Raw genomic sequence first — 13,259 nt, 5'->3', positions numbered from 1 at the left:
GAGTCATACAGGCCACTTCCTTGCCCAAACTCAGAGTACCCCAGCAGAAAGCCTTGCACATCAGAGGCTTAGTCAGGTCCTTCACCGTGGGCTTCCTCATCTTGGCTTGGGAGTGGATAATGGAGAAAAACTCTACAGAGGCCATATGACCACCTTTAATCCAGACGACCCCCTGATGCTTGCCTGTTTAGTGGGAAAAGTTCATGATCCCAGGAGCTGCTGAAGAGCAGGATGGTTTGACAGTAAACCCACTCTGCACAAGGAAGGAGGAAGCAGGTTTAAACATTCCCAGGACTCTAATATGCCCCACCTCTCCTTATAAAAATGGCTGAATTTTCCATGCAGTATCCATCTCCATCCTGCTTGGGTAATACCTGGGTAATACCACAGGCTTGTTGCTGCTGGGGCTCCTCTAACTTAGCCTGACCCAATGTAGATCCCCAACAGCTGACTCAGCCAGTTACACATCATATCTACATTGTCATACCTGTGAGGCATTATTCACACCTTTGAAATCATACACAAATATTTCCTAGTAACAATTAATAACCATTAGATTTAGTTTCTGGCCCGACAAGGTCATCAAACCAAATGCAGTCTGTGGATTTAAAAAGGAATGAATGCATCTAGGGCCGTTGACAACACTTATAGTTTTATGAACCCAATAAAAGGGAAGCTGAATCTCACTGGTACAGGGTCAGGAAGGGTTCTGACCTTTCAACACAGAACAATGCAATGGGCCAAATGCATTAGAGTGCTTCCAGGACCATGTGACTGAAACTATTGGGTCACTGTGAAAATCAGTGCATTCTCATAACGTTACGCAGCATTGCCTTTTCAGTGATAAGAATGAGATAAATTCCTTCCTGCATTGCATGTTGATGAGTTGACGAGCAGAACTTTAAAGAAGTGACTTCTGTTTTCCTTATGGTGGCAAAAAGACAGTGGCTGTAATGAATTGCATTTAAAGTTTAAGCACTTGTTTGACCCTTCAAACAAGGACTTTAGAGCTTGTAACCTTTCTTAACTGTTAGGGAAAGACATGCTTTTCGGTTAGGTAACTAACATGCGTGACTCACCCCAGGATAAATAGGTGATACAGATTAGATGTTTCAGTAAACTAAGTCTCCCCACAGGAATTCATCTGTAGGCACACGGCCTGAAGTGTGAGATACCACGTAAGTGAGAAAATATCATAAATAAATGATTTTGTATGATGATGATTTTCAGCCACAATTTTCAGAAATTCCACCCTAAAATGTAGTGTTTTGGCATCCAAGAAAATCATGGAGACACAAACCTGACATGTCTCACCTCCCATTCTAATCTTTGTGTTATAATATAAATACTGCATTTTCCTGAAAATAAGTTCTAGAATTTGAACTGTCAAATTTTAAATAATTTCAGTTATTTTTATTCCTGAAATATTACATGGTAGGCAAGATAGGCAAGAGCACCACAGTAGTTCTTTTTTCTTTTTTTTTCTCCTGGATTTTAGAAAATGTAGTGGAATGAAAGCAAAGCACTATACGTGGACGCTGAGTAAGCATGTCCACATGCAGATTATGGGGGAGAAATACTAATTCTCATATCATCAGCCGATGCTCAATATTAAGCCTCATTACCTTATAAGCAGTAAGTGCACAAACTGCCCCACTGGAGTTTTAGTGTGACTCGGCCATGCATCAACAACTTGTTAAACTACCACAGGTGGTGGATCACAGGCTTGTATTCACGTATTTGTTCTAGAATTCTTCCTGCACTTCAGATATACAGTCTACTTTAATCTGAATGGATTTTCAGCTAGATATATGACCCTCATGCTAGAGTGACATTTTCACATGTGTTTGCTTAGATTTAGAGTTCATATGCTCGAAGGTATGTCCATTCAAATGAAAAGGTACCTGACAAAGTATCTTTGAGGATCTGGAGTTAAGTCCCATGTTCAAAATAAGAGGCCCTTAAAGATGTCTCGATTATGAAGTTTTTGCTGACATGCTGGAATATCTTTTTTAGTTTTGCTTTAGCTCCAACCGGTTCAGACCGGTTCAAACCGGTTTAGGATGGTTCAAACCACTTCAAACCAGTTTAAACTGGTTCATACCAGTTTTGACCAGTTCAAACCAGTTTAGACCGGTTTAGATTGGTTCAAACCGGTTTAGGCTGGTTCAGACCGGTACAAACCGGTTTAGAGTGGTTCAAACCTGTTCAAACCAGTTCAAACTGGTTCAAACCGGTTTAGACCCGTTCAAACCGGTTTAGGCTGGTTCAGACTGGTTCAAACCGGTTCAAAGCAGTTCAAACCGGTTTAGACCGGTTCAGACCGGTTCAAACCGGTTCAAACCAGTTTAGACCGGTTCAAACCGGTTCAGACCGGTTCAAACCGGTTCAAACCGGTTCAAAACGGTTTAGACCGGTTCAAACCGGTTTAGGCTGGTTCAGACCAATTCAAACCGGTTCAGGCCGGTTCAGACCGGTTCAAACCAGTTCAAACCGGTTCAGACCGGTTCAAACCAGTTCAAACCGGTTTAGACCGGTTCAAACCGGTTTAGGCTGGTTCAGACCGGTTCAAACCGGGTCAAACCAGTTCAAACCGGTTTAGACCGGTTCAAACAGGTTCAGACCGGTTCAAAGCGGTTTAGACCGGTTTAGACCGGTTCAAACCGGTTCAGACCGGTTCAAACCGGTTTAGACCGGTTCAAACCGGTTTAGGCTGGTTCAGACCGGTTCAAACCGGTTCAAACCGGTTTAGACCGGTTCAAACCGGTTCAGACCGGTTCAAACCGGTTTAGACCGGTTCAGACCGGTTCACACCGGTTCAAACCGGTTTAGACCGGTTCAAACCAGTTCAAACCGGTTCAGGCCGGTTCAAACCGGTTGAGACCGGTTCAAACCGGTTCAAACCGGTTTAGACCGGTTCAAACCGGTTCAGACCGGTTCAAACCGGTTTAGACCGGTTCAAACCGGTTCAAACCGGTTTAGACCGGTTCAAACCGGTTCAGACCGGTTCAAACCGGTTTAGAACGGTTCAAACCGGTTCAAACCGGTTTAGGCTGGTTCAGACCGGTTCAAACCGGTTCAGACCGGTTCAAACCGGTTCAGACCGGTTCAAACCGGTTCAGACCGGTTCAGACCGGTTCAAACCGGTTTAGACCGGTTCAAACCAGTTCAAACCGGTTTAGACCGGTTCAAACCGGTTCAGACCGGTTCAGACCGGTTCAAACCGGTTCAGACCGGTTCAAACCGGTTTAGACCGGTTCAAACCGGTTCAGACCGGTTCAAACCGGTTCAGACTGGTTCAGACCGGTTCATACCGGTTCAAACCGGTTCAGACCGGTTCAAACCGGTTTAGACCGGTTCACACCGGTTTAGGCTGGTTCAGACCGGTTCAAACCGGTTTAGGCTGGTTCAGACCGGTTCAAACCGGTTCAAACCGGTTCAAACCGGTTCAGGCCGGTTCAGACCGGTTCAAACCGGTTGAAACCACTTCAAACCGGTTGAAACCATTCAAACCGGTTTAGACCGGTTCAAACCGGTTCAGACCGGTTCAAACCGGTTTAAACCGGTTCAGACCGGTTCAAACCGGTTCAAACCGGTTCAAACCGGCTCAGACCGGTTCAAACCGGTTCAGGCCGGTTCAGACCGGTTCAAACCAGTTCAAACCGGTTTAGACCGGTTCAAACCGGTTCAGACCGGTTCAAAGCGGTTTAGACCGGTTCAAACCGGTTCAAACCGGTTCAGGCCGGTTCAAACCGGTTGAGACCGGTTCAAACCGGTTCAAACCGGTTCAGACCGGTTCAGACCGGTTCAAACCGGTTTAGACCGGTTCAAACCGGTTCAAACCGGTTCAAACCGGTTCAAACCGGTTCAGACCGGTTCAGACCGGTTCAAACCAGTTCAAACCGGTTTAGACCGGTTCAAACCGGTTCAGACCGGTTCAAACCGGTTCAAACCGGTTTAGACCGGTTCAAACCGGTTTAGGCTGGTTCAGACCGGTTCAAACCGGGTCAAACCAGTTCAAACCGGTTTAGACCGGTTCAAACAGGTTCAGACCGGTTCAAAGCGGTTTAGACCGGTTTAGACCGCTTCAAACCGGTTCAGACCGGTTCAAACCGGTTTAGACCGGTTCAAACCGGTTTAGGCTGGTTCAGACCGGTTCAAACCGGTTCTAACCGGTTCAAACCGGTTTAGACCGGTTCAAACCAGTTCAGACCGGTTCAAACCGGTTTAGACCGGTTCAGACCGGTTCACACCGGTTCAAACCGGTTTAGACCGGTTCAAACCAGTTCAAACCGGTTTAGACCGGTTCAAACCGGTTCAAACCGGTTCAAACCGGTTCAAACCGGTTCAAACCGGTTTAGATCGGTTCAAACCGGTTCAGACCGGTTCAAACCGGTTTAGACCGGTTCAAACCGGTTTAGACTGGTTCAAACCGGTTCAGACCGGTTCAAACCGGTTTAGACCGGTTCAGACCGGTTCAGACCGGTTCAAACCGGTTTAGACCGGTTCAAACCGGTTCAGACTGGTTTAAACCGGTTCAGACCGGTTCAAACCGGTTTAGACCGGTTCAAACCGGTTTAGGCCGGTTCAGACCGGTTCAAACCGGTTCAAACCGGTTCAAACCGGTTCAGACCGGTTCAAACCGGTTCAGACCGGTTCAAACCGGTTTAGACCGGTTCACACCGGTTTAGGCTGGTTCAGACCGGTTCAAACCGGTTCAAACCGGTTTAGGCTGGTTCAAACCGGTTCAAACCGGTTCAAACCGGTTCAAACCGGTTCAGACCGGTTCAAACCGGTTGAAACCACTTCAAACCGGTTGAAACCACTTCAAACCGGTTTAGACCGGTTCAAACCGGTTCAGACCGGTTCAGACCGGGTCAAACCGGTTCAAACCGGTTCAGACCGGTTCAAACCGGTTCAAACCGGCTCAGACCGGTTCAAACCGGTTCAGGCCGGTTCAGACCAGTTCAAACCGGTTCAAACCAGTTCAAACCGGTTTAGACCGGTTCAAACCGGTTCAGACCGGTTCAAAGCGGTTCAGGCCGGTTCAAACCGGTTGAGACCGGTTCAAACCGGTTTAGACCGGTTCAAACCGGTTCAAACCGGTTTAGGCTGGTTCAGACCAGTTCAAACCGGTTCAGACCGGTTCAAACCGGTTCAGACTGGTTCAAACCGGTTCAGACCGGTTCAGACCGGTTCAAACCAGTTCAAACCGGTTTAGACCGGTTCAAACCGGTTCAGACCGGTTCAGACCGGTTCAAACCGGTTTAGACCGGTTCAAACCGGTTCAGACCGGTTCAAACCGGTTCAAACCGGTTCAGACCGGTTCAGACCGGTTCAAACCGGTTCAAACCGGTTCAGACCGGTTCAAACCGGTTTAGACCGGTTCACACCGGTTTAGGCTGGTTCAGACCGGTTCAAACCGGTTCAAACCGGTTTAGGCTGGTTCAGACCGGTTCAAACCGGTTCAAACCGGTTCAAACCGGTTCAGGCCGGTTCAGACCGGTTCAAACCGGTTGAAACCACTTCAAACCGGTTGAAACCACTTCAAACCGGTTTAGACCGGTTCAAACCGGTTCAGACCGGTTCAGACCGGTTGAAACCGGTTTAGACCGGTTCAAACCGGTTCAAACCGGTTCAGACCGGTTCAAACCGGTTCAAACCGGTTCAGACCGGTTCAAACCGGTTCAAACCGGTTTAGGCTGGTTCAGACCAGTTCAAACCGGTTCAGACCGGTTCAAACCGGTTCAGACCGGTTCAAACCGGTTCAGACCGGTTCAGACCGGTTCAAACCGGTTTAGACCGGTTCAAACCGGTTTAGACCGGTTCAAACCAGTTCAAAAAGGTTCAGACCGGTTCAGACCGGTTCAAACCGGTTCAAACCGGTTCAGACCGGTTCAGACCGGTTCAAACTGGTTCAAACCGGTTCAGAGCAGTTCAAACCGGTTCAGACCGGTTCAAAGCGGTTTAGACCGGTTCAAACCGGTTCAAACCGGTTCAGGCCGGTTCAAACCGGTTGAGACCGGTTCAAACCGGTTCAGACCGGTTCAGACCGGTTCAAACCGGTTTAGACCGGTTCAAACCGGTTCAGACCGGTTCAAACCGGTTTAGACCGGTTCAAACCGGTTCAGACCGGTTCAAACCGGTTTAGACCGGTTCAAACCGGTTCAAACCGGTTTAGGCTGGTTCAGACCAGTTCAAACCGGTTCAGACCGGTTCAAACCGGTTCAGACTGGTTCAAACCGGTTTAGACCGGTTAAGACCGGTTCAGACCGGTTCAAACCGGTTTAGACCGGTTCAAACCAGTTCAAACCGGTTTAGACCGGTTCAGACCGGTTCAAACCGGTTCAGACCGGTTCAGACCGGTTCAAACCGGTTTAGACCGGTTCAAACCGGTTAAGACCGGTTCAAACCGGTTCAGACCGGTTCAAACCGGTTCAGAGCAGTTCAAACCAGTTCAGACCGGTTCAAACCGGTTCAGACCGGTTCAAACCGGTTTAGACCGGTTCAAACCAGTTCAAACCGGTTTAGACCGGTTCAAACCGGTTCAGACCGGTTCAGACTGGTTCAAACCGGTTTAGGCTGGTTCAGACCGGTTCAAACCGGTTCAAACCGTTTTAGGCTTGTTCAGACCGGTTCAAACCGGTTCAAACCGGTTCAGACCAGTTCAAACCGGTTCAGACCGGTTCAAACCGGTTCAGACCGGTTCAAACCGGTTTAGACCGGTTCAAACCACTTCAAACCGGTTTAGACCGGTTCAGACCGGTTTAGGCTGGTTCAGACCGGTTCAAACCGGTTCAAACCGGTTCAGGCCGGTTCAGACCGGTTCAAACCGGTTGAAACCACTTCAAACCCGTTTAGACCGGTTTAGACCGGTTCAAACCGGTTCAGACCGGTTCAAACCGGTTCAAACCGGTTCAGACCAGTTCAAACCGGTTCAGACCGGTTCAAACCGGTTCAGACCGGTTCAAACCAGTTCAAACCGGTTTGAACCGGTATGAACCGGCCTAAACCGGTTTGAACCGGTCTAAACCGGTTTGAAGTGGTTTCAACCGGTTTGAACCGGTCTGAACCGGTCTGAACCGGCCTGAACCAGCCTAAACCGGTTTGAACCAGTTTGAATTGGTCTGAACCAGCCTAAACCGGTTTGAACCGGTCTAAACCGGTTTGAACCGGTCTGAACCGGTTTGAACCGGTCTGAACCGGTTTGAACCGGTCTGAACCGGTCTAAACCGGTTTGAACCGGTCTGAACCGGTTTGAACCGGTTTGATCCGGTCTAAACCGGTTTGAACCGGTTTGAACCAGTCTGAACCTGTTTGAACCGGTCTAAATTGGTTTGAACTGGTTTGAACCGGTCTTAACCGGCTTGAACCGGTTTGAACCGGTCTGAACCGGTTTGAACCGGTTTGAACCGGTCTAAACCGGTCTGAACCGGTCTGAACCGGTTTGAACCGGTCTGAACCGGTTTGAACCGGTCTGAACCGGTCTAAACCGTTTGAACCGGTTTGAACCGGTCCAAGTTTGAACCGGTCTGATCCGGTTTGAACCGGTCTGAACCGGTTTGAACCGGTCTGAACCAGTTTGAACCGGTCTAAACCGGTTTGAACCGGTTTGAACCAGCCTGAACCGGTTTGAACCGGTCTAAACCGGTTTGAACCGGTTTGAACCAGTCTGAACCGGTCTAAACCGGTTTGAACTGGTTTGAACCGGCCTGAACCGTTTTGAACCGGTTTGAACCGGTCTGAACCAGCCTAAACCGGTTTGAACGGGTTTGAACCGGTCTAAACCGGTTTGAACCGGTCTGAACCGGTTTGAACCGGTCTAAACCGGTTTGAACCGGTCTGAACCGGTTTGAACCGGTCTGAACCGGTTTGAACCGGTCTGAACCGGTTTGAACCGGTTAGAATCGGTCTAAACCGGTTTGAACCGGTTTGAACCGGTCTCTACCGGTTTGAACCGGTCTAAACCGCTTTGAACCGGTCTGAACCGGTTTGAACCGGTCTAAACCGGTGTGAACTGGTTTGAACCGGTCTGAACCGGCCTGAACCGGTTTGAACCGGTTTGAACCGGTCTGAACCAGCCTAAACCGGTTTGAACCGGTCTAAACCGGTTTGAACAGGTCTAAACCGGTTTGAACCGGTCTGAACCGGTTTGAACCGGTCTCAACCGGTCTAAACAGGTTTGAACCGGTCTGAACCGGTTTGAACCGGTCTGAACCGGTTTGAACCGGTTTGAACCGGTCTAAACCGGTTTGAACTGGTTTGAACCGGTCTAAACCGGTTTGAACCGGTCTGAACCGGTTTGAACCGGTCTAAACCGGTTTGAACCGGTCTGAACCGGTTTGAACCGGTCTGAACCAGCCTAAACCAGTTTGAACCGGTTTGAACCGGTTTGAACCTGTCTGAACCGGTCTAAACCGGTTTGAACCGGTTTGAACCGGTCTAAACCGGTTTGAACCTGTTTGAACAGGTTTAAACCGGTTTAAACCGGTCTGAACCGGTCTAAACCGGTTTGAAGCGGTCTGAACCGGTTTGAACCGGTCAGAACCAGCCTAAACCGGTTTGAACCGGTTTGAACCGGTTTGAACCGGTCTGAACCAGCCTAAACCGGTTTGAACCGGTTTGAACCGGTCTGAATCGGTTTGAACCGGTTTAAACCGGTCTAAACCGGTTTGAACCGGTCTGAACCGGTTTGAACCGGTCTAAACCGGTTTGAAGCGGTCTAAACCGGTCTAAACCGCTTTGAACCAGTCTGAACCGGTCTAAACCGGTTTGAACTGGTTTGAACCGGTCTAAACCGGTTTGAACAGGTCTGAACCGGTTTGAACCGGTTTGAACCGGTCTAAACCGGTTTGAACTGGTTTGAACCGGTCTAAATTGGTTTGAACAGGTCTGAACCGGTTTGAACCGGTCTGAACCGGTTTGAACCGGTTTGAACTGGTTTGAACCGGTTTGAACCGGTTTGAACCGGTCTCTACCGGTTTGAACCGGTCTAAACCGCTTTGAACCGGTCTGAACCGGTTTGAACCGGTCTAAACCGGTGTGAACTGGTTTAAACCGGTCTGAACCGGCCTGAACCGGTTTGAAACGGTTTGAACCGGTCTGAACCGGTCTAAACAGGTTTGAACCGGTCTGAACCGGTTTGAACCGGTTTGAACCGGTCTAAACCGGTTTGAACCGGTCTGAACCGGTTTGAACCGGTTTGAATCGGTCTGAACCGGTTTGAACCGGTTTGAACCGGTGTAAACCGCTTTGAACCGGTTTGAACCGGTTTGAACCGGTCTAAACCGGTTTGAACTGGTTTGAACCGGTTTGAACCGGTCTGAACCGGCCTGAACCGGTTTGAACCGGTTTAAACCGGTCTGAACCGGTCTAAACCGGTTTGAACCAGTCTGAACCAGCCTAAACCGGTTTGAACCGGTCTGAAGCGGTTTGAACCGGTTTGAACTGGTTTGAACTGGTCTAAACCAGTTTGAACCGGTTTGAACCAGTTTGAACCGGACTGAACCAGCCTAAACCGGTTTGAACCGGTCTAAACCGGTTTGAACCGGTCTGAACCGGTTTAAACCGGTCTGAACCAGCCTAAACTGGTCTAAACCGGTTTGAACCGGTCTGAACCAGCCTAAACCGGTTTGAACCGGTCTGAACCAGCCTAAACCGGTTTGAACCGGTTTGAACCGGTCTGAACCAGCCTAAACCGGTCTGAACCGGTCTGAACCGGTTCGAACCGGTTTGAACCGGTTTGAACCGGTTTGAACCGGTCTGAACCGGTTTGAACCGGTTTGAACCGGTCTAAACAGGTTTGAAACGGTCTGAACCGGTTTGAACCGGTCTGAACCGGTTTGAACCGGTCTGAACCGGTTTGAACCGGTCTAAACCGGTTTCATCTGGTTTGAACCGGTCTGAACCGGTTTGAACCGGTCTAAACCGGTTTGAACTGGTTTGAACCGGTCTAAACCGGTTTGAACCGGTTTGAACCGGTTTGGACTGGTTCAAACTGGTTTAGACCGGTTCAAACCAGTTTAGACCAGTTCAAACCAGTTCAAACCGGTTCATACCAGTTCAGACCGGTTCAAACCGGTTCAGACCGGTTCAAACCGGTTTAGGCTGGTTCAGACCGGTTCAAACCAGTTTAGACCGGTTCAGACCGGTTTAAACCGGTTCAAACCTTTTCAAACCGGTTCAAACCGGTTTAGACCGGTTCAAACCGGTTCAAACCGGTTTAGACCTGTTCAGACAGGTTCAAACCGGTTTAGGCTGGTTCAGACCGGTTCAAACCGGTTCAGACCGGTTCAAACCAGTTTAGACCGGTTCAAACCAGTTCAAACCGGTTCAAACCGGTTCAAACCGGTTGAAACCGGTTCAAACCGGTTAAGGCTGGTTCAGACCGGTTCAAACCGGTTCAGACTGGTTCAAACCAGTTCAAACCGGTTCAAACCAGTTCAAACCGGTTTAGAGCGGTCTAGGCTGGTTCAGACCGGTTCAAACTGGTTGAGACCGGTTCAAACCGGTTTAGACCGGTTCAAACCGGTTTAGGCTGGTTCAGACCGGTTCGAACCGGTTCAGACCTGTTTAGGCTGGTTTAGACCGGTTCAAACCGGTTCAAACCGGTTTAGGGTGTTTCAAACCGGTTTAGACCAGTTCAAACCGGTTTAGACCGGTTCAGACCGGTTCCAACCGGTTTTGACCGGTTTAAACCGCTTCAAACCGGTTTAGGCTGGTTCAGATCGGTTCAGACCGGTTTAGACCGGTTCAGACCGGTCTAGGCTGGTTCAGACCGGTTCAAACCGGTTTAGACCGGTTCAAACGGGTTCAAACCGGTTCAAACTGGTTGAAACCAGTTCAGACTGGTTCAAACCGGTTTAGACCGGTTCTAACTGGTTCCAACAGGTTTAGACCAGTTCCAAGAGGTTGAGTCTGGTTTCTACCTGGTTCAGACCGCTCCAGACCCGTTGCAACCGGTTTAGCCCAGCATGGTTTTTCTGGCCCATGACGAGCTCCTGGTGGCCTCCTGAGCTGTCCGTGTTCTGTGACTCTCCCTGTGCCTCTCCCCACCTTATAGAAAAAGCAGCCCCACGATGGAGCTCAGTCCACTTTTCCTGCCTCAGTCACACTTTTAGGTGTGCAGGTGAGGACCTTCATGGCTTCTGCCCCTCCCCAATGTTTTTACGCTGCATAAGTGTGACCATTTGCATGAACCACGCGCGTGTTTGGCTGGATAGAAGTGCACTGTATTTTCCCATGGAGCGGTTCGATGTCTCTGCCCCCGCGAGAAAGGTGAGCTGAAGGTCTGGCTGTGTCTCTCCACACTTAGTGATGCGTTGCACGCTTCCCTTCAGAACTCGCTTCCAAATAATGCTGTTTCACATCCTCCTGATGCTCCCCGGTTTAAATTTAATTTGTATGCGGTTTGTGTCACTTAGGAACAAGAGGAAAGAAATAACACAGTTGTAGTACATGGTAATAATGCCTTTCTCCCACTTTTTTTCTTTCTTGACTACCAGAACTAGAAATACTCTGGGAAAAGTAATGATTCTCAGCATGCCTGTTCACACTGGTCAATACCTATCATGACACAGGCTTCTGGGACCACTGGAAAGTATTCAGTGAAAAGCTAGGAAAAGGAAGAATTGCTACCTAGTGTCTACTGACTGCATTGACTAGGTCTAAATTAGCTACAAAGGGAAGCCAAGGTCATTCAGTCAGATATATCCAAGTGCATCACGGCCACTGCTCTGTAGTCAAGTGGAAGCTAGGTGAGATGAATCCATCCAGAATGTCTCCTTCCCCAGTATTTAGGTATAAACCAGCAGATTTTGTGCTTGACTGGTTTCTGAAATTTGCAGCGGGAACTTTTTCTCTCTAAAGCTATTCACCGTGTCTTCTGGTGGAAACTGACAGCTCATCTCCATCCTGTGTGGAATTAGAAGTAGCGTGACATTCCCCAAGGTTATAACAAAGCCGCTACGAAAACACAAACACATCATCAGGGCTGGCACAAAAACTATGACCTTATTTGATCCTTTTGTGTAATTTCTGCTTTGTCTGTGAATCTTGCTATTTCTGGACAGCCACGCTCGTGGATGTGCCACCAAATGTCAGGCAGGCGACATGGAGACCTGGGCCATAATAGTGGGGGAAAGATACTAAATTACTAGGTCCACTGATATTAGTGTTTCTCAAAAATATTTTTCTATCTAACCACGCAGTTAACCAGGTCAGACTTTTTTCTTCTCACCTGACTTGTGATAGTATAGTTATATTCTTCTGCCTTTTTCTGATAAGTAATCATCTCTGGTGTAGAAGTGAGAAAGCTGAGCTGGCTCAGTGCCATTCAGGAGACAATTTGCTTTATTCTCTTCACTTTAAACTTTGTCTTGTTTGCCTTGTTGAATATTTTATCATGTTACCAATCTCTTTTTAAAAGGAAATTTGCTGCTTTATTTATTTGCATACAACTGATCAGTGCTTGGTTTTGCAAAACTTAGTTAATTTCAAAAAATTTCCTTCAAGAGCAAGTCCTTGATACTGCAGCTGTTCATCCCAAGATATCTGATTTCAATCCTCTTTTGTGTCTCATGGTGTCTGACTGATGGTCTTGTCCTAAATCTTGTTTGTGCCCATCACAGAACTAAAATACTTGAAGCAAAACAGAGAGACGCTGCTCAGGAGAAGTCTGGTGAGTGACCAGTTGCATAAGTGTTTTCCACATCAGTGTGTGAGATTCTGGCCACTAAGTCCAGTTCAAATGTCAGACAAACAATAGCACTACATTAATTTAATAGAAGTTTCATGGATGCTGCTTCTCGGCTCAGAGGAGATCTTCTCCACCTGCAATCTTGTGCAGACAAACCTGTTCTATCCACTTTTCTGTGATTTATCCACGGGCCATATTTTTCTGATGAATAAAGGTATGTGGAATGTACTTGGAAGAAAGTCTACCTTATGGCTTTCTGAATCAGTTTCCTTTCAAATAGCATTTTTCCTTTTCACAGCAATTTAGAGAACTTTGAAACAAAATTAAGATTACCAAAAATGCTTCTGTACATGTCAAGGTGAACATCTGTATGCTCCTCCATAGTCAGATTGCCAAGGGAAGGACAGACAAGGGATGAATATCATCAAGCAAACTGAGCAAGCAACTGACAATCACCTGGCAGTGAGCAGCACTTCACTTTCTCTTCCATGTCTGCAACAATGCCCGATGGTTCTGATGATGCACCCCATTGCTTACTTGGGAAACCTCTGCAATGATACCA

The sequence above is a fragment of the Myiozetetes cayanensis genome, unplaced genomic scaffold, assembly GCF_022539395.1.
Source record: "Myiozetetes cayanensis isolate MyiCay16 unplaced genomic scaffold, myiCay2020 scf3, whole genome shotgun sequence".
Lineage (NCBI taxonomy): Eukaryota > Metazoa > Chordata > Aves > Passeriformes > Tyrannidae > Myiozetetes > Myiozetetes cayanensis.
This window is presented reverse-complemented; position numbering follows the sequence as displayed.